This window comes from Piliocolobus tephrosceles, chromosome 3 (assembly GCF_002776525.5).
Source record: "Piliocolobus tephrosceles isolate RC106 chromosome 3, ASM277652v3, whole genome shotgun sequence".
Classification (NCBI taxonomy): Eukaryota; Metazoa; Chordata; class Mammalia; order Primates; family Cercopithecidae; genus Piliocolobus; species Piliocolobus tephrosceles.
The window spans coordinates 104346346-104369671 of NC_045436.1; the positions used below are offsets into that span (position 1 = coordinate 104346346).

The following is a 23326-nucleotide window of genomic DNA, read 5'->3' on the forward strand; positions in this document are numbered from 1 at the left end:
CTTCTTCTTCTTCTTCTTCTTCTTCTTCTTCTTCTTCTTCTTCTTCTCTCTTCTCTCTTCTCTCTTCTCTCTTCTTCCTTCTTCTTCCTTCTTCTTCCTTCTTCTTCCTTCTTCTTCCTCCTTCTTCCTCCTTCTTCTTCCTTCTTTCTTCTTCTTTCTTCTCCTTCTTTCTTCTTCTTCTTCTTCTTTTTTTTTGGAGACAGAGTCTTGCTCTGTCTCACCCAGGCGAGAGAATCCCTTGAACCCAGGAGGCGGAGATTGCAGTGAGCCAAGATCACACCGTTGCACTCCAGCCTGGGCAACAAGAGCGAAACTCCGTTTCAAATAGACAAACAAATAAATAAATAAATAAATAACAGAAATTTACTTCTCACAGTTCTAGTTCAACATCAAGGCACTAGCAGATTCAGTGTCTGATGAGGGCCCACTTCCTGGTTCACAGACAGGGCCTTCTTGCTGTGTCCTCACATGTGGAAGAGGCAGAAGAGCTTTTATAAGGACACTAATCAATTTATGAGAGTTCCACCCTCATGACCTAAACACCTTCAAAAGCCCCACTTCCTAATACCATCATATTGGGAGGGTTGGGATTTTAACATGAGTTTGGGGTGGGGGAACACAGACATTCAGACCATAGCAGGCAGTCGGGCGGGCGGAAGGGCGGACGGATGAAGAGACAGACAGACAGACAGACAGATAGGGAGATAGAGAAATAGAGATATACATCACATAAATATACATGTGTATAGCGTAGTGTCTTAAATATCTGAAACCGATTCTGTAATGTTCATATATTTCACATATTGTTTTTGTCCAGCTTTTCTCAGTCTGTCATAACTTGGCTACCTTCAAAGAAGGTTAATTTTTTAAATGATGAAACTCTAAGGTGAGGTTTGGTTTGAAATATTTTTGAAGTCTAATGAGTAGGAGAATGAATTAAAACAGTATTATAAGACTGGGCACAGTGGCTCATATCTGTAACCCCAGCACTTTGGGAGGATGAGGCAGGCAGATTGCTTGAACCCAGGAGTTCGAGACCAGCCTGGGTAACATGGAGAAACCTGGTCTCTACCAAAAATACAAAAATTAGCCAGGCGTGGTGGTGCAGGCCTGTACTCGCAGTTACACAGGAGGCTGAAGTGGAAGAATTGCTTGAGCCTAGGAGGCAGATGTTACATTGAGCTAAGATTGCGCTACTGCATTCCAGCCTGTGCCATAGAGCGAGATGCAACAAACTCCCTTTTGGTTTGACGCAAACAAACTCCCTTCGTATATGCTCTGCTATGGAAAATATTCTAAACTTTTTACATTTAGATTATATATTCCCTGAGGTTTTCCTTTTATTTGAAATATGTAATAATGTGTTTGATAATATCAAAGGGAAAACATTTATTCCACATGTATTAGATTGAACTGTAAAAATTACTGATACTCTTTTTTCTGACCTAACAAAAATGGCAATTTCATTTGACTCAACCTTAATAGAAAGAAGTTTTTCTAAAAGTCTTTATATTCTTCGTGATTTGATTTTAGCACTTTGTGACTTTCATTCATTCAACAACGTAATTTACTCTTTTCATTCTTAAATCCTAATAATACACATCTCGAGCGTGACTTTAAGGACTACAAGTGCTTTGTTAGAAGCTATTTGTTAGGCTTCTAATATTCTGGCACCAAGTCAAAGACTCTACATATGCTATCGCCAATCCTGACATTAAATCTGAAAGAGAGGAATTAGTATTAATGGCAGAGCTACAATTTGCATCCTTTTTATGACCTAGTCTTATAAGTCACATAGTACCACTCCCAGCATTTTACTTGTCAAAAGTTAGTCCCATTCAAAGGGTATGGAGAAAAAGCCTTTTCCTTTTAAAAGTAGGAATGTCAAAGAACTTGCTGATATTTGAAATCACCAGAAAATGCTAGGGACTTTGGGATGTGCTTTTTGTCATGGTGAAAATTTTGTTTTGCCTCTTTAAAAAGTTTCTTCTCTTTGATGACCATGTAAAAATGATTTACAGAAGATTAGTGGTCACTCCTGAGTTCTTCCTCTTTTAGAGTTTAATTTGAGACTTGATCGGTTAATTATGCACAATGGAAGCAATTAGTCTGAATGTATCTTTTCCTAGTTTTTCATATTGGGTTTTAAAAAAACTGTTTTATTGGATTTACAAAACATATAACTAATTTATAAATTGTTTTTATTGTTGATTCTGTGAAAGCACTAAATCCTACCTCTTGTTTTCTGTGATAATTATTTTGTGTTTACTAAATTTATGTTTTGACGAATTCCAGGTGACAGTTTACAGATTTCTCATGGGCAATCTGCAAATCTGGTTTCCCTAAAGAAAATTGCAGATCATGTACAGTGCAAAAACATATGTGGCACAGTCTTTCAGTGTGTGTATGGAATATAATGCCAGATTTTCCTGAAAGCTTGGAGATGGGAAAGAGCTTTGAGAGCAGCAGAGTGAGAAAACTTGAGTGTGTGAAAAGGGCTGACAACTGTGATATAAGCCACGCCTTTATATTTATGGCTAATCTGGAGAGTAGAATGGAGGTATTCTGAGATAACTTGAATTGCAGTATTTTTTCATGTAGTATGTCATATTTGACAGGGGAAATACTGCATTCAGGAGCTTCATATTCACCCTCAGATATCAACCTGTCACACTGCATGCAGAAAAATCACAGGGAAATACTGATCTCAGTTATGGATTTAATGTTCCACAGTGAATGGATTATAAAGCCAGGACTAAAACCCAAGAGTATAGTAACCCAGACTACACTTTGGGATCTCATCTTCCCTGGCACAATCTCAGCTTATTTGCCCTAAATTTTTAGAGCTTATTTCCTTGTTAGTTTGTTGCTTTTCTTTAAACTATCTACCTATGATTTAAATATGTCCCCTCCAATATGCAGGTGTTGAAATGTAATGGCCATTGTGATGGTGTCTTAGTCTGTTTTCTGTTGCTTAAAACAGAATACCTGAAACTGGGTAATTTGAAAACAAAAGGAATTTATTTCTTATGCTTATGGAGGCTGAAGAGTCCAAGATCTAGGAACTCCCTCTGGTGGGGGCCTGCTTGCTGGAAGGGACTCTCTACAGAGTCCCGAGGTGGTACAGGACATCACATACTAACTCAGGTCTCTCTTTTTCTTCTTAGAAAGCCACCAGCTGATCCCCATGAGGACCTTAATCCATTAATGGATTAGTCCCTTCATGAGAGCAGATTCCTCATGAACCAGTCAAAAGGCCACACTTCTAATTACTGCCACATTGGAGCATTACATTTCAACGTGAGTTTTGGAGAGGAGAAATTTTCAAACCATAGCAGAAAGTATTAAGAGGTAGAGCCTTTAGGACTTGATTAGACCATGAAGGCTCTTTTTTTACGAATGGGATTAAGACCCTTCTAAATGAGGCTTTATGCATTAAATTTATTGCCCTTTCACCTTCTGCCATATAAGGACACATGCTCCTCCCCTCCAGCAGATGCAGCAATAAGGCACCATCTTGGAAGCAGAGAGCAGCCCTCACCAGACAACTGAACCAGCCAGTGCCTTGATCTTAGATTTCTCAGCCTGCAGATCCATGAGGAAATACATTTCTATTGTTTATAAACTACCTAGTTTCTTGTATTTTGTTATCACAGCACAAACTATCATACTCTTTTCAAAACACAGAAACTATCATACTGTTTTCAAAAGGTTTTGTTTTTTAATTATTACAAAGCAAAATTGACCTTTTTGTGGTATACAGCTTTATGGAATTTGATATATGTGCAGATAAGTGTAACTGCTACCACAATGAGGATACAGGACAGCTTTATCACCCAAAAAACTTCCTTGCTGTGTTCCTTTATAGTCATAGAACCTTTCACCTCTAACTCATGGCAACTGCCAATCTGTCTTCATCAATATAGTATTTTTCAAGAACACCATATAAATGGAATTACATAATATGTAACCTTTTGAGACTTGTTTATTTGACTTAGCATAGTGCCTTTGAGAATCATCCAAGTTTTTTATATGTATCAATAATTCATTCACAATCTGGATGCAGTGGCTCATGCCTGTAATGTCAGCACTTTTGGAGGATCACTTGAGGCCAGGAGTTTGAGACCAGCCTGGGCATCATAATGAGACCCCATCTTTATGAAAAAAATTTAAAAATTAGCTGGTTGTGGTGTTGTGTCTGTAATCCCAGCTACTCGGGAGGCTAAGGCAGGTGCATCACTTGAGTCCAGGAGTTTGAGGCTGCAGTGGACTGTGATTGTACCACTGTACTCCAGCCTGGGAGATTGAGCAAGATGCTGACTCAAAAAAAATTCTTTTACTTTTGTTGAGTTGTATGGGTGCACCATAGTTTGTGTGTGTATTCACCTGCTGAAAGACATTTGGGTTATTTCCATTCTTTGGCCATAATGAATAGAGATACTATAAACTTTTGTGTGTAAGTTTTGTGTGAACATAAGTTTTCATTTCATTTCATTTCATTTCCTTTCTTTCTTTTTTATTTTTTGAAACAGGGTCGTGCTTTGTTACCCAGGCTAGAGTACGTGGTGCAGTCACATTGCATGTAGCCTCTACCTCCTGGGCTCAAGCAGTCCTGTCTCAGCCTCTTGAGTAGCGAGGACTACAAGCATGCCACCCCACCTGGCTAATTTTTTGTTTTTAATTTTGTGTGTGTGTGTGGAGATGGGATCTCACTATGTTGCCCAGGCTGGTCTTGGAACTCCTGGCCTTAAGTCATCCTCACACCTCAGCTTTTCCAAGTGTTGGGATTATAGGTGTGACCTACCACACTTGGCACAGCTTTTATTTCTTTAGTGCCAGGGTCAGCAAACTTTTTCTGTAGAGGGCTGGATGAAGTATTTTATGCTTTAGGGTCTCTGTTGTGGGTACTCTGCTGTTGCAGTGTGAAAGCAGTCATAGACAATACGTAAGTAAATGAATATGGATGTGTTCCAATAAAATTTTATTTACAAAAACATGTGGGCTAGATTTTGGTACATGGCTGTAATTTGCTAACCCCTGTTTTATGGTAAATACTTGGGAATTGCAATTTGTCATGAATACATAATAAATAAATGTTTAATTTGATAAGAAAATGCCAAACTTTTAGTTTATTGACTTAAAATACACTTAGTTTAATAACATTTGAATCATGGGATGTTATTGAACTCAGACTTTATAGTTCACGCAGCAAGCTCACCTAATTTATAAGATAGGCTTTGGTCTTGTCTTACATTGAGGGTCTATTTTACCTTTTACTTTTATTCATATTCTTGTGTGGTCTTTTGACTTGATATATCTTTGCTTCACAGATAAAAGGCATACTCATTTTTAAAGTAATTTTTATTTGAATTAGTTAAGATACAGTCGAACATTTTAGGGAGGTTGCCTTTTTTAAAAAGTATGTATTAGGAGCAAAGGATTAGAGATGGAGTTGCTAAGTTTTTAAATTAATTAGACAGTTGATCGTATCCTAGAAATTGAATATAGCTGGATATACTCTATACTCATCACACCATGATGTCTCTTTAGAAGACTTTGTTTCAGTGCCAAACCCAAACGTTTTCAGTATGGAAGCTAAACCCAGACTGTTTATCCATAAGGGAAGCTCACCTTTGAGATCATATCTTTGTTTTGTGTTAGTTTTTGATGACAACTTAAGTGTTAAATCTTAGGTCAGTAGCCAAGTATCCTTGGAATTCTTCTTAGGAACAGCATCCTACAGATGGAAGGTTGTTGGTGTTTTTTTCTGAGGGATGCATAATTCACTTTCTATTTTGTTGTGATTCCCTTTGCCACAAAAATCTGGGATTTGGGGTTAAAAGGTAGGTAAATCATCTTGGATATATCAATAGCTAATGAAGTTGAAGATGATGAATAAATCAAAGGAGGTCTATTTTTCTGGTTATGATTTACTATTACTTTTTCTCTTCTGAAAAAGCAGTGAAGCCCCAGGACCATAACAACATTAGGGAGGTGGGAAGACCATTTTGTGCTAATAGTAGTCCTACTCGTCTTCATGCAGTGGTTGAAAGACTATATCCATGGGTGGGATGTGCTACTGTTGATATGATATGCTTTTTTAAAAGAGGTAACTATTTGGGGGAAAAGAGGATTCTTTTCTGCTTTCTGTGGGCTTGGGCACTGGCACTTGAATCACTGGTGTGGCAATTGAACATGATCTCCTTTGAGAATCAAATAAAAGTCGTAGGTCATCTTTCTAGAGTATATGTATGTTCACAAATTTAATATGAAGTTTCAGGACTTCATTTACTCCCAAGCCAGCATTGTCCAATATAACTTTCTGTGACAATTAAAATGTTTTATGTTGGCTCTGTCTAATACAGTAATCACTAGACACATAGTAGCTGTTGAGCACTTCAAATGTGTCTGATGCAACTGAGGAACTAGATTTTTTACTTCATGTATTTAAATTAATTTGTATTTAAGATTAAATATCCACATATAGGTAGTGGCTGCTGGCTTAGGCTCTTTCATGTGCCATAGGTTATATATTTTATAACATACAAAAGAGGTTTTGTGAACGTCATTGTTAGGAATTAATTTGTTCATTTCACTTCTGACTTTTGCAGTCAAGCAATAGTTATTGTATCTCGCTTTTAAGTTAAATTTTAATAGTTGCTGTTGTCTCTATGTACCTTTTTCTTATTCAGGGAGATTTTAAGGCGGTTTTCAATATTTGATCCTGTTTCTTTCATAATGGAAAGTCCAGAATAGGTTTGTCCTGGGCTTTTAAGCTTGTTCAGAGAATGTGAGGTGACTACCTGTTGCGTCCTGTGTTGTGGGCTCTCCAGCGTCACTTTGTCCTGCATTAGGAACATTCTGGTTAGTTACAGCCACCTTTGCCCAAGTATTTTAAAAGTGCATTTCCCCTTTGGGAGACCAAGGCAGGCAGATCACCTGAGGTCAGGAGGAGTTCAAGATCAGCCTGGCCAACATGGTGAAACTCCGTCTATACTAAATATAAAAATTAGCTGGGCGTGATGGCGTACACCTGTAATTCCAGCTACTCAGAGGCTGAGGCAGGAGAATTGCTTGAACCTGGGAGGTAGAGATTGTAATAAGCCAGGATCAGGCCACTGCACTCCAGCCTAGGTGATAAGAGTGAAACTGTGTCTCAAAAAATAAAATAAAATAATTAAAAAATAGTGCATTTCCATACTCATACATTATTTAGCAACAAGCTGAAAAGTTTATAGGTGACCTCCATACCTACGGATTTTATATGTCCCTGGCAGTGGTTCTCAACCCTGGATGCACATTAGAATCAGTTGGGAAACCCGTAAAAATCCTGCCCAGGCTCTAGCCCCAAAGACTTGTGATTTGAACAATGGCTTCCAGGCTTCAGAGCATTTTTTAAAGCTTCTTAGTTGATTCCAGTATCCAACCAAGGTTGAAAAGCCCTCATGTATGAGATAGTTAGTGGACCTGGGCTACCTGTGTTGAGGAAAATATTCTGAATTAGAGACTAATTGATAACCTTTTTCCTCCTCTTTCTAGGTGGAGCCCAGATTTCAAGTCTTCAGTAAAATACCTTCAAGCGAATGGGCCCTATTGTGCTCACACATTCAGAACCTGTTACCCAAGGAATTCCCTAAAGGTCAGTCTCTGGGAAGAAAAATTAGTGGGTTTTTGTTTTTAATCTTTACTATCACTGGATTTATTGATAAACAAAGACTGTTAATTATGTGTAGACAGGGCTTTTTATATTGAGTTGATTTATAGAGCTACCGTTATAAATTTGATTACTGTCATATTTAGGAAATAGAAAATGTATCTTGAGAACTGTTTCTAATAGACTATTTAAAGGAGGATATATGTTATATGTACACCTATATGCTTATACACATTTAATATATCTTTAAAAGATATTCAAGAAATTAGTGATGACAGTTCTAGGGAGGGGAACTGGAGCCCTGTAGTGGGATATTTACTTTTACTGTGTATTCTTTTCAATATGGTCTTTTAAACCCCATGCATATATTAAATTTCAAAAAAAAATTCTTAATGGCTAAAAATACTTTTTTAGTTTATAAATATGCTTATAGTTTTTTCTACTTGGAAACATAGAAAACAACCTCACATTCCTTGAAATTGAGGGTCTCTGCTTATTATTTGGTATGCTATTTCTTGTGTTGGATGTGTTATTTAGGGGCATACATCTGACTTTCCTCTCTTGAACTCATGTCCTGGGATTTTTTTGCTTTACATTTTCTTTCACCTTTTTATATTTTACGTTATGTTATGTTATGTTATGTTATGTTATGTTATGTTATGTTATGTTATGTTATTTTTTGAGACATAGTCTCGCTCTGTTGCCAGGCTGGAGCGCGGTGGCGCAATCTCGGCTCACTGCAACCTGTGCCTCCCAGGTTCAAGCGATTCTCCTGCCTCAGCCTCCTGAGTAGCTGGGATTACAGGCGCCCACCACCGCGCCCAGCTAATTTTTGTATTTTTAGTAGAGACGGGGTTTCACCATGTTGGCCAGGATGGTCTCTTATCTCTTTTTTTTTTTTTAATTATACTTCAAGTTCTAGGATACATGTGCACAACATGCAGGTTTGTTACATATGTATATATGTGCCATGTTGGTGTGCTGCACACATTAACTCGTCATTTACATTAGGTATATCTCCTAATGCAATCCCTCCCCCTCCCCCATCCACCCTCCCCGCAATAGGACCCGGTGTGTGATGTTCCCCTTCGTGTGTCCAAGTGATCTCATTGTTCAGTTCCTACCTATGAGTGAGAACATGCGGTATTTGGTTTTCTGTTCTTGCCATAGTTTGCTGAGAATGATGGTTTCCAGCTGCATCCATGTCCCTACAAAGGACACGAACTCATCCTGTTTTATGGGTGCGTAGTATTCCATGGTGTATATGTGACATATTTTCTTAATCCAGTCTGTCACTGATGGACATTAGGGTTGGTTCCAGGTCTTTACTATTGTGAATACACCGCAGTAAACATACATGTGCATGTGTCTTTATAGCAGCATGACTTATAATCCTATGGGTATATCGCCAGTAATGGGATGGCTGGGTCAAATGGTATTTCTAGTTCTAGATCCTTGAGGAATCACCACATTGTTTTCCACAATGGTTGAACTAGTTTATAGTCCCACCAACAGTGTAAAAGTGTTCCTATTTCTCCACATCCTCTCTAGCACCTGTTGTTTCCTGACTTTTTAATGATTGCCATTCTAACTGGTGTGAGATGGTATCTCATTGTGGTTTTGATTTGCATTTCTCTGATGGCAAGTGATGATGAGCATTTCTTCATGTGTCTGTTGACAGTATGAATGTCTTCTTTTGAGAAGTATCTGTTCATATCCTTTGCCCACTTTTTGATGGGGTTTTTTTTTCTTGTAAATTTGATTGAGTTCTTTATAGGTTCTGGATATTAGCCCTTTGTCAGATGAGTAGATTGCAAAAATTTTCTCCCATTCTGTAGGTTGCCTGTTCACTCTGATGGTAGTTTCTTTTGCTGTGCAGAAGCTCTTTAGTTTAATTAGATCCCATTTGTCAATTTTGGCTTTTCTTGCCATTGCTTTTGTTGTTTTAGACATGAAGTCCTTGCCCATGCCAGTGTCCTGAATGGTACCACCTCGGTTTTCTTCTAGGGTTTTTATGGTTTTAGGTCTAACATTTAAGTCTCTAATCCATCTTGAATTAATTTTTGTATACAGAGTAAGGAAAGGATCCAGTTTCAGCTTTCTACTTATGGCTAGCCAATTTTCCCAGCACCATTTATTAAATAGGGAATCCTTTCCCCATTTCTTGTTTTTCTCAGGTTTGTCAAAGATCAGATGGTTGTAAATGAGTGGTATTATTTCTGAGGACTCTGTTCTTTTCCATTGGTCTATATCTCTGTTTTGGTACCAGTACCAAGCTCTTTTGGTTACTATAGCCTTGTAGTACAGTTTGAAGTCAGGTAGCATGATGCCTCCAGCTTTGTTCTTTTGACTTAGGATTGTCTTGGCAATGCGGGCTCTTTTTTGGTTCCATATGAACTTTAAAGCCGTTTTTTCCAATTCTGTGAAGAAACTCATTGGTACCTTAATGAGGATGGCATTGAATCTATAAATTACCTTGGGCACAATGGCCATTTTTGCAATATTGATTCTTCCTATCCATGAGCATGGTATGTTCTTTCATTTGTTTGTGTCCTCTTTTATTTCACTGAGCAGTGGTTTGTAGTTCTCCTTGAAGAGGTCCTTTACATCCCTTGTAAGTTGGATTCCTAAGTATTTTATTCTCTTTGAAGCTATTGTGAATGGGAGTTCGTTCATGATTTGGCTCTCTGTTTGTCTGTTACTGGTGTATAAGAGGGCTTGTGATTTTTGCACATTGATTTTGTATCCTGAGACTTTGCTGAAATTTCTTACCAGCTTAAGGAGATTTTGGGCTGAGACAGTGGGGTTTTCTAAATATACAATCATGTCATCTGCAAGCAGGGACAATTTGACTTCTTCTTTTCCTAACTGAATACCCTTGATTTTTTTCTCTTGCCTGATTGCCCTAGCCAGAACTTCCAAAACTATGTTGAATAGGAGTAGTGAGAGAGGGCATCCCTGTCTTGTGCCAGTTTTCAGAGGAAATGTTTCCAGTTTTTGCCCATTCTGTGGGTTTGTCATAAATAGCTCTTACTATTTTGAGATACATTTCATCAATACCGAATTTATTGAGCGTTTTTAGCATGAAGGGCTGTTGAGTTTTGTCAAAGGCCTTTCCTGCATCTATTGAGATAATCATGTGGTTTTTGTCTTTGGTTCTGTTTATATGCTGGATTACGTTTATTGATTTGCGTACGTTGAAGCAGCCTTGCATCCCAGGGATGAAGCCCACTTGATCATGGTGGATAAGCTTTTTGGTGTGCTGCTGGATTCGGTTTGCCAGTATTTTATGGAGGATTTTTGCATCGATGTTCATCAGGGATATTGGTCTAAAATTCTCTTTTTTTGTTGCATCTCTGTCAAGCTTTGTTATCAGGATGATGTTGGCATCGTAAAATGAATTAGGGAGGATTCCCTCTTTTTCCATTGATTGGAATAGTTTCAGAAGGAGCGGTACCAACTCCTCCTTGTACGTCTGGTAGAATTTGGCTGTGAATCCGTCTGGTCCTGGACTTTTTTTGGTTCGTAGGCTATTAATTATTGCCTCAATTTCAGACCCTGCTATTGGTCTATTCAGGGATTGAACTTCTTCCTCATTTAGTCTTGGGAGAGTGTAAGTGTCCAGGAAATTATCCATTTCTTCTAGGTTTTCAAGTTGATTTGCGTAGAGGTGTTTATAGTATTCTCTGATGGTAGTTTGTATTTCTATGGGGTTGGTGGTGATATCCCCTTTATCATTTTTTATTGCGTCTATTTGATTCTTCTCTCTTTTCTTTATTAGTCTTGCTAGTTGTCTATCAATTTTGTTGATCTTTTCAAAAAACCAGCTCCTGGTTCATTGATTTTTTGAAAAGTTTTTTGTGCCTCTATCTCCTTCAGTTCTGCTCTGATCTTAGTTATTTCTTGCCTTCTGCTAGCTTTTGACTGTGTTTGCTCTTGCTTCTCCAGTTCTTTTAATTGTAATGCTAGGGCGTCAATTTTAGATCTTTCCAGCTTTCTATTGTGGGCATTTAGTGCTATAAATTTCCCTCTACACACTGCTTTAAATGTGTCCCAGAGATTCTGGTATGTTGTATCTTTGTTCTCATTGGTTTCAAAGTACATCTTTATTTCTGCCTTTATTTCGTTATGTACCCAGTAGTCATTCAGGAGCAGGTTTTTCAGTTTCCATATAGTTGAGCGGTTTTGATTGAGTTTCTTGGTCCTGAGTTCTAGTTTGATTGCACTGTGGTCTCAGAGACAGTTTGTTGTAATTTCTGTTCTTGTACGTTTGCTGAAGAGTGCTTTACTTCCAACTATGTGTTCAATTTTGGAATAAGTGTGATGTGGTGCTGAGAAGAATGTACATTCTCTTGATTTGGGGTGGAGAGTTCTGTAGATGTCTATTAGGTCCACTTGCTGCAGAGATGAGTTCAATTCCTAGATATCCTTGTTACTTTCTGTCTCGTTGATCTGTCTGATGTTGACAGTGGGGTGTTGAAGTCTCCCATTATTATTGTATGGGAGTCTAAGTCTCTTTGTAAGTATCTAAGGACTTGCTTTATGAATCTGGGTGCTCCTGTATTCGGTGCATATATATTTAGGATAGTTAGCTCTTCCTGATGAATTCCTCCCTTTACCATTATGTAATGGCCTTCTTTGTCTCTTTTGATCTTTGATGGTTTAAAGTCTGTTTTATCAGAGACTAGGATAGCAACCCCTGTTTTTGTTTTCCATTTGCTTGGTAGATCTTCCTCCATCCGTTTATTTTGAGCCTATGTGTGTCTCTGCATGTGAGATGGGTCTCCTGAATACAGGAAACTGATGGGTCTTGACTCTTTATCCATTTTGCCAGTCTGTGTCTTTTAATTGGAGCATTTAGTCTATTTACATTTAAGGTTATATTGTTTTGTGTGAACTTGATCCTGTCATTATGATATTAGCTGGTTTTTTGCTCGCTAGTTGATGCAATTTCTTCCTAGCATCAATGGAATTTACATTTTGACATGTTTTTGCAATGGCTGATACCTCTTATTTCTTTCCATGTTTAGTGCTTCCTTCAGGATCTCTTGTAGGGCAGGCCTGGTGGTGACAAAATCTCTAAGCATTTGCTTATCTGTAAAGGATTTTATTTCTCCTTTACTTATGAAACTTAGTTTGGCTGGATATGAAATTCTGGGTTGAAAATTCTTTAAGAATGTTGAATATTGGCCTCCACTCTCTTCTGACTTGGAGAATTTCTGCCGAGAGATCTGCTGTTAGTCTGATGGGCTTTCCTTTGTGTGTAACCCGACCTTTCTCTCTGGCTGCCCTTAAGATTTTTTCCTTCATTTCAACTTTGGTGAATCTGACAATTATGTGTCTTGGGGTTGCTCTTCTCGAGGAGTACCTTTGTGGCATTCTCTGTATTTCCTGAATTTGAATGTTGCCCTGCCTTACTAGGTTGGGGAAGTTCTCCTGGATGATATCCTGCAGAGTGTTTTCCATCTTGGTTCCATTTTCCCTGTCATTTTCAGGCACCCCAATCAGATGTAGATTTGGTCTTTTCACATAATTCCATATTTCTTGGAGGCTCTGTTCATTTCTTTTTCCTCTTTTTTCTCTAGACTTCTTGCTTCATTTCATTCATTTGATCTTCAGTCACTGATACTCTTTCTTCCAGATGATCAAGTCGGTTACTGAAGCTTGTGCATTTGTCACGTAGTTCTCGTGTTATGGTTTTCATCTCTATCAGTTCTTTTAAGGACTTCTCTACATTGGTTATTCTAGTTAGCCATTCGTCAAATATTTTTTCAAGGTTTTTAGTTTCTTTGCGCTGGTTATGTAGTTCCTCCTTTAGCTCTGAGAAGTTTGATCGACTGAAGCCTTCCTCTCTCGACTCGTCAAAGTCATTCTCCATCCAGCGTTGTTCCATTGCTGGCGATGAGCTGCGTTCCTTTGGAGGGGGAGATGCGCTCTGATTTTTTGAATTTCCAGCTTTTCTGCCCTGCTTTTTCCCCATCTTTTTGGTTTTATCTGCCTTTGGTCTTTGATGATGGTGACATACTGATGGGGTTTTGGCATGGGTGTCCTTTCTGTTTGTTTTCCTTCTAACAATCAGGACCTTCAGCTGTAGGTCTGTTGGAGTTTGCTTGAGGTCCACTCCAGACCCTGTTTGCCTGGGTGTCAGCAGCGGAGGCTGCAGAAGATAGAATATTGCTGAACAGTGAGTGTTGCTGTCTGATTCTTGCTCTGGAAGCTTTGTCTCAGGGGTGTACCCCGCTATGTGAGGTGTGAGGTGTTGGTCTGCACCTAGTGGAGGATGTCTCTCAGTTAGGCTACTCAAGGGTCAGGGACCCACTTGAGCAGGCAGTCTGTCCCTTCTCAGATCTGAACCTCCGTGCTGGGAGATCCACTGCTCTCTTCAAAGCTGTCAGACGGGCATTTACTTCTGCAGAGGTTTCTGCTGCTTTTTGTTTAGCTATACCCTGTCCCCAGAGGAGGAGTTTACAGAGGCAGGCCAGCCTCCTTGAGCTGTGGTGGGCTCTACCCAATTCAAGCTTCCTGGAGGTTTTGTTTACCTACTTAAGCCTCAGCAATGGCGGGCGCCCCTCCCCCAGCCTTGCTGCCTCCTTGCAGTTAGATCTCAGACTGCTGTGCTAGCAATGAGGGAGGCTCCCTGGGCGTGGGACCCTCCGGGCCAGGTGTGGGATATAATCTCCTGGTGTGCCTTTTGCTAAGACCCTTGGTAAAGTGCAGTATTAGGGTGGGAGTCACCTGATTTTCCAGGTGTTGTGTATCTCAATTTCCTTTGGCTAGGAAAGAGAATTCCCTTCCCCCTTGCACTTCCCAGGTGAGGCGATGCCTCACTCTGCTTCAACTCTCACTGGTCAGGCTGCACCGGTAGACCAGCACCAACTGTTCCACATGACCCAGTGAGATGAACCCAGTACCTCATTTGAAAATGCAGAAATCACCTGTCTTCTGTGCCACTCACACTGGGAGCTGGAGGCTGGAGCTGTTCCTATTCGGCCATCTTAGGCACGCCAGGTCTCTATCTCTTGACCTCATGATCTGTCCACCTCGGCCTCCCAAAGTGCTGGGATTACAGGTGTGAGCCACCGTGCCCAGCCTCTTTCACCCTTTTATTTCACCATGTTCCAATTTGTCTCTTTTTATCTTTTGCACTAATTCTTATTCTTTCAATTTATTTCCAGCTTAATCAATGGCACTACTGTTGTTCATATCACCCAATCTGGAATTCTGAGTCCTTTTGATGTCTTTTTCCTTTGATCCTGAAAGATATCTACTTCCTAGATTGTTACTCGTGTGTCAGTGGCATTACTTGTAATCTCTCATACTGCTGTGCCCCACCCTTACCTCCACTGGCTCTGCCTTTATGGCTGAAAGCATCATTAAGATACATCTATCCCACATATCACACTATATTTAGAAATATTTTCTCAACATATATAACCCCCCTACTTAACAGTTTATTGTTAGTCTAAGATGTAAGGCCTTTTAGGCTCTTCCTGTGACTGGCTTTTCTACGCGAGCTTCATCTCCAGCTTTTCTCCATATTCACCCTTTGTTCCAACTATGGAGAACTACTTGGCCAACCCAGCGGGGTATCTTGGGCTTTCTTGTGTGTATACACAGTTTATTTGCTGGATATAAGTTCTAGTCCATTGTCAGCTGAATGAACTTCTCTTCAATTTCTAAGGCTTAGTTCAGATATCACTTTCTCTATTGATAGTTAACTGCCTTTTCCCTGTGTTCTCCATAGCACTTTGTTTATTTATTTATTATTCATTGTAATACTTATCATGTTGCTTCTATTATATTTTTTCACTTAACCATGAGCCCCTACAGGGTAGCATGTAATTGATTTATCTTTGCATCACTAGTTTCTAGCAGAGTACTTGCATGTAAAAAGTGTTATTAAATGAATAAGGAAGTAAATGTTAACACATACAATTTTTGAACTCTTAGTTTATAACCATGTGAGGTCACTAATTCAGTGTTTTTAAAGTTTAGTAAAAGCTAACCTGAGTTTTACATTTCTGAGGAAAGAGTTTAATAAGTTACTTTTTAGTAACTTATTAATAATTATGAGAAAAATGTTCACCTATTTGAAAAAGCTGACTTTTTTTTTTTTTTGAGACAGAGTCTCGCTCTGTTGCCTAGCCTGGAGTGTGGTGGTGCAGTCTTGGCTCACTGCAACCTCCTCCCACCGGGTTCAAGCGATTCTCATGCTTCAACCTCCTGAATAATTGGGATTACAGGTGTGTGCCACCACAACTGGCTAATTTTTTTTTTTTTTTCAGACTGAGTCTCGCTTTGTCACCTAGTCTGGAGTGCAGTGATGTGATCTTGGCTCACTGCATCCTCTGCCTCCTGGGTTGAAGCAATTCTCGTGTCTCAGCCTCCTGAGTAGCTGGGAATACAGGCGTGTGCCCCATGCCTGGCTAATTTTTGTATTTTTAGTAGAGACAGGGTTTCATTATGTTGGCCAGACTGGTCTCGAACTCCTGACCTCAGGTGATCCGCCTGCCTTGACCTCCCAGAGTGCTGGGACTACAGGGGTGAGCCACCGCACCCAGCCTAATTTTTACTAGAGTTGGGGTTTCACCATGTTGGCCAGGATGGTCTCAAACTCCTCACCTCAAGTGATCTGCCCACCTCAGCCTCCCAAAGTGCTGAGATTGTAGGCGTGAGCCCTCGCACCTGGCCAAGAGCTGACTTTTTAAAAAGTGTTCTTAGATGATTCAGAATACTTTTCATGCAAATCACTTATACATAAGTACATGACAATTGGACTGTTATTTAAAGTAGAAAACAGAGTAAGCTTTTATCAGCATAACCAGAGTTTATGTTCTCGAAAGTAATAATGCTGTATTTATTTAACATATATTGTTTTGATATTTTGCTTATTCTCTCTTCATTGCATATCCATTTGAATGTGGACATTTATTTGCCTTTTGTTATTCCTTAGTTTGAATGTAAGGATCATGGTAGAAATTTGCTATAGTTTCCAAGTTTATGTTCCTTATAGAGTCTTTAATACACATTTAAAGTTGATTCTGTGCTAAATTACTTTTTTTTTAATTACTTTTTTTTTTTTTTTTTGAGATGAAGTCTTGCTCTGTCACCTAGGCTGGAGTGCAGTGATGCAGCCTCGGCTCACTGCAACGTCCACTTCCCAAGTTCAAGCAATTCTTTGCCTCAGCCTCCTGAGTAGCTGGGATTACAGGCGCTTGCCACCACACCTGGTTAAGGTGTTTTTTTTTTTTTTTTTTTTTTTTGGTATTTTTAGTAGAGATGGGGTTTCACTATCTTCGCCATGCTGGTTTTGAACTCCTGACCTTGTGATCTACCTGCCTCGGCCTCCCAAAGTGCTAGAATTACAGGCATGAGCCACTGCAGCTGGCCTATTTTTAAATAATAGTGGTAAGTCTATAGATGGTGGTGGTCTAGAATTTCTCAGATTTTGAAATAGGAAAATCTAGAAATTGAAATAAAAAATAGAGATTTAGAAATGTAAGTTCTGTAGGTGTACCTACTCTAAATTTATCAACAGTAGGTGAAGAAAAGGATTTCATTCAAAATGACCAAGTAAAAGCATTTGTATTCTATTCTTCTTCCTAATGTTAACTGAATATAACAAAAAGAATAAAGAATAAGGAAGAAATCTTTTAACTTAAGTGAAATGAAGAGAAAACAGTAATCCCAAGCCTCAGATCATGAGAAGAGCTGCCAAACATTGTGAACATTGAAGCAAATTGAGAAGTGTGCAAATATCTACAGATTTTAAACACAGCAGAGCTCTCACATGGTGGGTAACAAGGGGACTACAAAGTCTCAGGCAAGGTGAAGCTGCAGGGAAAGACACAGATGTACTTTTTTTTTTCTTTCTTTTTTTTTTTTTTTTTTTTTTTTTTTTGCAGAAAAGAGTGACAAGAAGCAGCAGAGTAGAGGAGGTAGTATATAGAGCCATCTCCTTGGTCTCAGTTGGCGGAAAGCAGCTGAAGAGAAGTAAACACTGAATCACAATGCAGACATTTGAGAGCTTAACACTCTCCCCTTCTGTAATTCTGCTCCCCAAATGAACTACTGGCTTCATTACAGTTCTTCAGCCATGTGAAGCACAATCTTACTTCAAGCCTTTTGGTTTTACTTGTTCCTTAGCCTGGAATTTTATTCCCCTAGAAATGCTTAGGGATCGCTCCCTCATTCATTCAGGTTTCTGTTCTGGTGTGAATCCCTCAGAGAAACGTTCCTTGACCATGCAGACTGCAACAGCAACCCTAGGAACATTTTATTTTCAAAGCTCACTGAATTTTTTTCATAACCATCAGACATAATTGATTTCTTTGTTTATTTTTTTTCTCTCTCTCATGAGAATCTAAACTCCAAAAGGACACAGACTTTAGCAGGCGTCTATTCTTCCTCTACATTCTTAGCATCTAAAACATTGCCGGACACATAGTGGTTGCTTAATAAATATTTGTTGAATAAATTATTCAGCAAACAGTAGGCAACACAGAGTTCCTGTGCCCAGTATAAACTGGGAGATCTATATGAGAGGCTTAAGAGACATTATCAGCCAATAGCAGTAAGTGGTCTTTATTTTGAACCTGATTCGTATAAAATATCTATAAAAAATCAACCATGACATTTATGAGATCTTGAACTCATCAAATATTGGATATTTGATATTAACAAAATGATGGTTACTAGTTTTAGTGACCTTTAAAATACTTTTAACAAGTATTTTAAACCCTTTAATATACTTTAAAAAGTATTTAGTAATACCTTTCTTTAGAGTCCTTTTTTTGGAGATTCTTATACACATGCACACACACACACACACACTTTATAAGAGATTATATAATGCCTGAATTTTGATTCAAAATAAGTTTAAATTTCTGACTGTTAAAGAATAACTTAAAAAATATATATATGTCATAGAGGATGTTGATTGTGCTGCTATATTTAGATCCCATGGATACATTCCAAAGCCTGATATATTATTTTATTTAAAACTGTCAACGCTTATAATGCCATCTTTTGTAACTCTTTAAACTCAGGTTGAAATATCAACCTAAAAATAGTAAAGATTCTGACTTATGTGAGGGATTGCATACAAAAAGAAAATTGAAGGCCATTTTTCTAAATTACCTTTAGATAGTTTCTGTTTCCAGGGTTATTCTCTGCTCTACCTTCCAGGAAAGATTAGTTCTACTGTTATTGATGTGAACTGAAGGTCTGTCCCAATTTGACTTTTTAATGCCTGGAGAGAAATGAATGTAGTGCTCAAAGATTATGCAGTTGCCACTTAAGATACTCTAGAGCCATCATAGACTTTAGAGATGCATTGATGCTTCCCTAAAAACAAAAAGTAAGAGTTTCCATAAGCAAAATGTCTAGTGAGTTCTCCTGTTTTCTGCTTTTTCATTCTGTAATCTAATGCAGGTTCCCTAATCACTGAAAGGAGGTGAACAGTTTTTCTTCCCCATTATATAATTTTATATTTTGGTGGTTCATACATAATAAATACTTTAAAATTATTAATTAGGCTTTTCTTATATTTATCATGGTGTTCTGCAGAATCTGTAGATTCTTCTGGATTCGGTGATTTATGTGCCTAGTTTGAAATAAATTTCAATTAAATAGTGTATTCTTAAAATGATATTCTGTTGTGTGTAGTTTTTTAGTTGTAAAGTCATATTTTTAATGCATTAAAATTAATTTGTAAATGAATATTTCATGGTGTATAACTGAAAGATAATAAGGGTTTTTTTTTTTTTGGTTGAAAATAAAAAGTACTTATGTATGTGTAGCACTATGAGTCAGTCAGGATTTAGTTGCAGAGAATAGAATCTGTTCTAGCAGTTTACGCAGGAAAATACTTATTACATGGCATTAGTGGCTTACAAAATCACGGAGGAGAGGAAAGGGCAGACAAAACAGATTTTGGACTCATGGTTAAATTGAAAAACATCTCCCAGTGGTATACCTCAACACTGGTTTCTAAGGGAGCTGTGGCTGTCCGTGTGGATCAGGAGACTGTTGTAGGGTGGCAAACTATGGCTTGCAGGCAAAATCTGGCCTATCACCTGCTTGTGTATGTCTTACAGACTAAGAATGGTTGTTATATTTTTAAATATTTGAAAAAATCAAAGGAAAAATAATGTTTTGTGACACTTAAAAATTAATAAATTCACAGTGGGCACAGTGGTGGGCACTTGTAGTGTAGTCTTCGCTACTTGGGAGGCCAAGGTGGGAGGAGGATTGCTTTAGGCCAGGCATTTGAAAACATCCTGGACAACATAGCAAAATACTTTCTCAAATTAAAAATTAAAAAAATGTGAAATTCAAATGTCAGCGTTTATTTGAACACGGCAATACATGCTCACTTACCTATTATATATGGCTGCTTTCACACTACAGTAGCAGTGTTAAGTAGTGGTAACAAAAACTGCATGGCAAAATATTTGGTATCTGACCCTTAACTGAGAAAGTTCTCAACCCCTGCTCTAGAACACACAGTTCAGTGCCATTGCAAAAAGCTACCTCTACTGCTGCTTGCTCCAGTCATACTATATTATGACCAGGCAAATAGATGTGACATGCACTGCCTCCCAGCAGCCAGCAGGGTAATTACTGGGTACTGGGATCTCTGTCCAACACTTCAGCTAAAAAAGGTACGTAGATCATGGACAGTGTGGTCTCTGCTTCACTTCTCCTTTTCAAAGCTTGGGCAAGACCACGTGTGGTGGCTCACGCCTGTAATCCCAGCACTTTGGGAGGCCAAGGCAGGTGGATATCTTGAGCTCAAGAGTTCAAGACCAGCCTGGGCAACAGAGCAAAACTCTGTCTCTGCAAAAAATACAAAAGTTAGCTGGACATGGTGATATGCACCTGTAGTACAAGCTACTCAGGAGACTGAGGCAGGAGGATTGCCTGAGTCTGGAAGGTTGAGGATGAAGTGAGCCATGGTCATGTCACTGTACTCCAGTGCAAGTTACAGTGAGACACTATTTGAAAAAAAAAAAAGCTGGAGCAAGTAAGTTTGATTGGCTGAACCTAAATTGCAACGAGAACCTATTTGCAAAGGAGTCTGTGTAAACCTTGCTTATTTTGTTTTATAGCCTCTGTAATACGTGAAAGCCCATTACAGTAGCAAGGTATGATGGATCTTGAGCTGCAATCCCCACCACATTTATCATATACTGGCTGTAAGAATTTGGAACATACTCTGTTTATTAAAATGATTAATTTTTTTTCTTAATTCCAATTCAAAGTCATTGGTTGGTTTTGCAGTAACCAGTTCCAATCATGTCATAACTAAACATTGATTGCCTTCCATGTGGTAGTCATATCACATGTATTCTGACCGTCTTTTCTTACAGCATTGTAAAGCCAGTATCATACTCATGTCCATTTACTATTAAGGAAAATGTAGCTTAGGGTAGTTTGATTTACTTTTCCTGAGGTCACATAGATAGTGAATGGAGGAACAGAATTTGAAATTCATATCTGCCTGACACCAGAACTTTTTTACTGCCAGCTATTCTTGCTAGTCTATTGTTTGTCCCTGTAATGCAGCATTTTTGTGAATCAAACCAGAATATTTTTTATCACATATTGAGGCTGTTTAAACATTGTTTCTTAGTTTCATTGCCTTTACAGAAATTTCAACCTGTCTTTATTTCTTCTTCAGTAAAAGGGAACGAATCAATTTTGTATTCTGTTTTTGCATAATGATTCATAGTTTAATGCAAAAGGTCTCTGTGAATGTGTAATATCATGCACAAAATATATTGCTTAGACAAAAGACTGTAGACATTTTAGTATTGATAATATGCGTTTATGTTTTATGAGGAATACATGTATGAGCGTCAAGCACAATATTCACTGGAGGGAATAAAAATTTGCTCTTAGCACCCTGACAAGGAATAGAGACACTGCTTTTAAAGTAGTAGAATATGATAAATCAGGCCAATCAGATAAGGAATCAGGGATACACTTTCTGTGAGAATATTTTGGTGAAAAAATATTTTTACTTTAGATCATTAGTCACAATATCTGAACTTTTTGAAGTAGTCTAAGTATTTTCAAGGCAAGGCCTCTGGGGAAAAAATAAAAGTATAAAATCAGTGTTTACAGAGGAAAAGAGAAGTAAAGAAGAGAAGAAAAGAAGATAAAAATAGAAGCTGCTGAAGCACTAGTGTGGCCTAAGCACAGTGCTGAGGTACTGACAAGCTTTATAACAACCAGCTAGCCAGGAAAGAAAAGAAAAAAGCCCAATTTTTAGTGTTTGCTGATTGCTGTGGTGCAAATATTCTCACTTTGGCTGGTCCCAAGCTATTTGTAGTTTGACAGCTGGATGTCCAAAATTTCTGAAAACTGAGCCATCGGCTCTCATGAGCTGGTACAAGCTGAATCTAACACACCACTATTTAGTTTAGCTTCAGCAGAAGGTAAGAACGGTAGACAAAGGCAGAAATATTTTGCATTTACATTTTAGTGGATATGCAAGATTATGGAACCTGTCTTTTTTAAATCGAAAGTCACAATATGAAAGTATATTATTTTATTCACAGAAGAATAAGGTTAATAGTTAAGTACTCGTGATATTGGAGTTTTTTTCTAAGGTTATTATCTCATTTTCTCATTAATAAAAGAATTGCTCAGAACTCATTAAATGACATAATACATTGCTGTGTTTAATTGCTAATAGTCACAAACAGAGTTTACTATAATCTGGAACTTCTGGGCTTCAACAGTCCTCTCACCTTGGCCTTCCAAAGTGCTGGGATTACAGGCACAAGCCACCATGACTCCCTCAACAGTAATTTTTTATTTGTATTTGCCTTTGGCAGATTCTGCCAAGAAATTATTTCCTTAATATTCTGAATATTATTCTATATTTAATATTGAGGCATTGTGTTAGGATTATGGCTGATTTGAATTAAAGATAGTGGGAACTCCTCAAAGGAAAAGAAAATGTAGTTACATGTATGTAACATTTCCCCTGTGTGTCAGATGTATCTAGAGATACTAAGAATTCTTTGCCAAGATACTGCTCATGAGTCATATTTCTTGTCACCAGTCTGGTTACACCCTTAGTGGAAGATACACAAAGTAAACATGGGTTTTGTGGGGGTTTTTTTGTTTTTTTTTTTTTTAAGTTATTCGGGACAAAAATACTTGATCATTTTGTCCAAATGTTTTAAGGAAGAACAAATAGTACTATCTTTAGTAGGAACAATTAGAAAATAAAATTGCTATTGCTTTCATAAGTAAAGTTATTTCCTAAAGACAAAGAGCTTCTACTTAATAAAAGAGTACTGGATTTGGAGTTACATGTCTTGAATTCAAATTTTAGCTAATGCTAGTTGTTGGATCTTTTTGGCAAGCTGCTTAAACTGTGAGCTTCCATTTTTTAAATGTGTAAAGTAGGCATACCATTTTGGGTAGGAAATAAATGAATAAATTTTTGTGAAAATACCTAGCATTGTACTTGGCTATGAATCTTAAGGCTTTATTTCCTGGACAAAAACTGACATAGAGGGAGGAAATGAGAGTTCCTTAGGGATTAACTCCAGCCTGGGCTACTAATTACTGATGCTGTCCCCTTAGACTTAAAATGATTCAAGGAAAGAATGGCTGGTGTTTTCCACTTGGAAATACTGATTACAAGCCAAT

At 38.2% G+C, this 23326-nt stretch overlaps 1 protein-coding gene across 5 annotated transcripts in view; it reads left to right on the forward strand.

The window, feature by feature from the left end:
* WDFY3 (WD repeat and FYVE domain containing 3) overlaps nucleotides 1-23326 on the forward strand; it is a 315830-nt gene that overhangs the window by 73824 nt on the left and 218680 nt on the right. For all 5 annotated transcript variants that reach the window (XM_023222515.2, XM_023222514.2, XM_023222517.2 and 2 more), the window contains exon 2: nucleotides 7540-7639. The gene's annotated coding sequence lies outside the window, so the exon portion shown is untranslated. The remainder of the gene's footprint in view (nucleotides 1-7539; nucleotides 7640-23326) is intronic.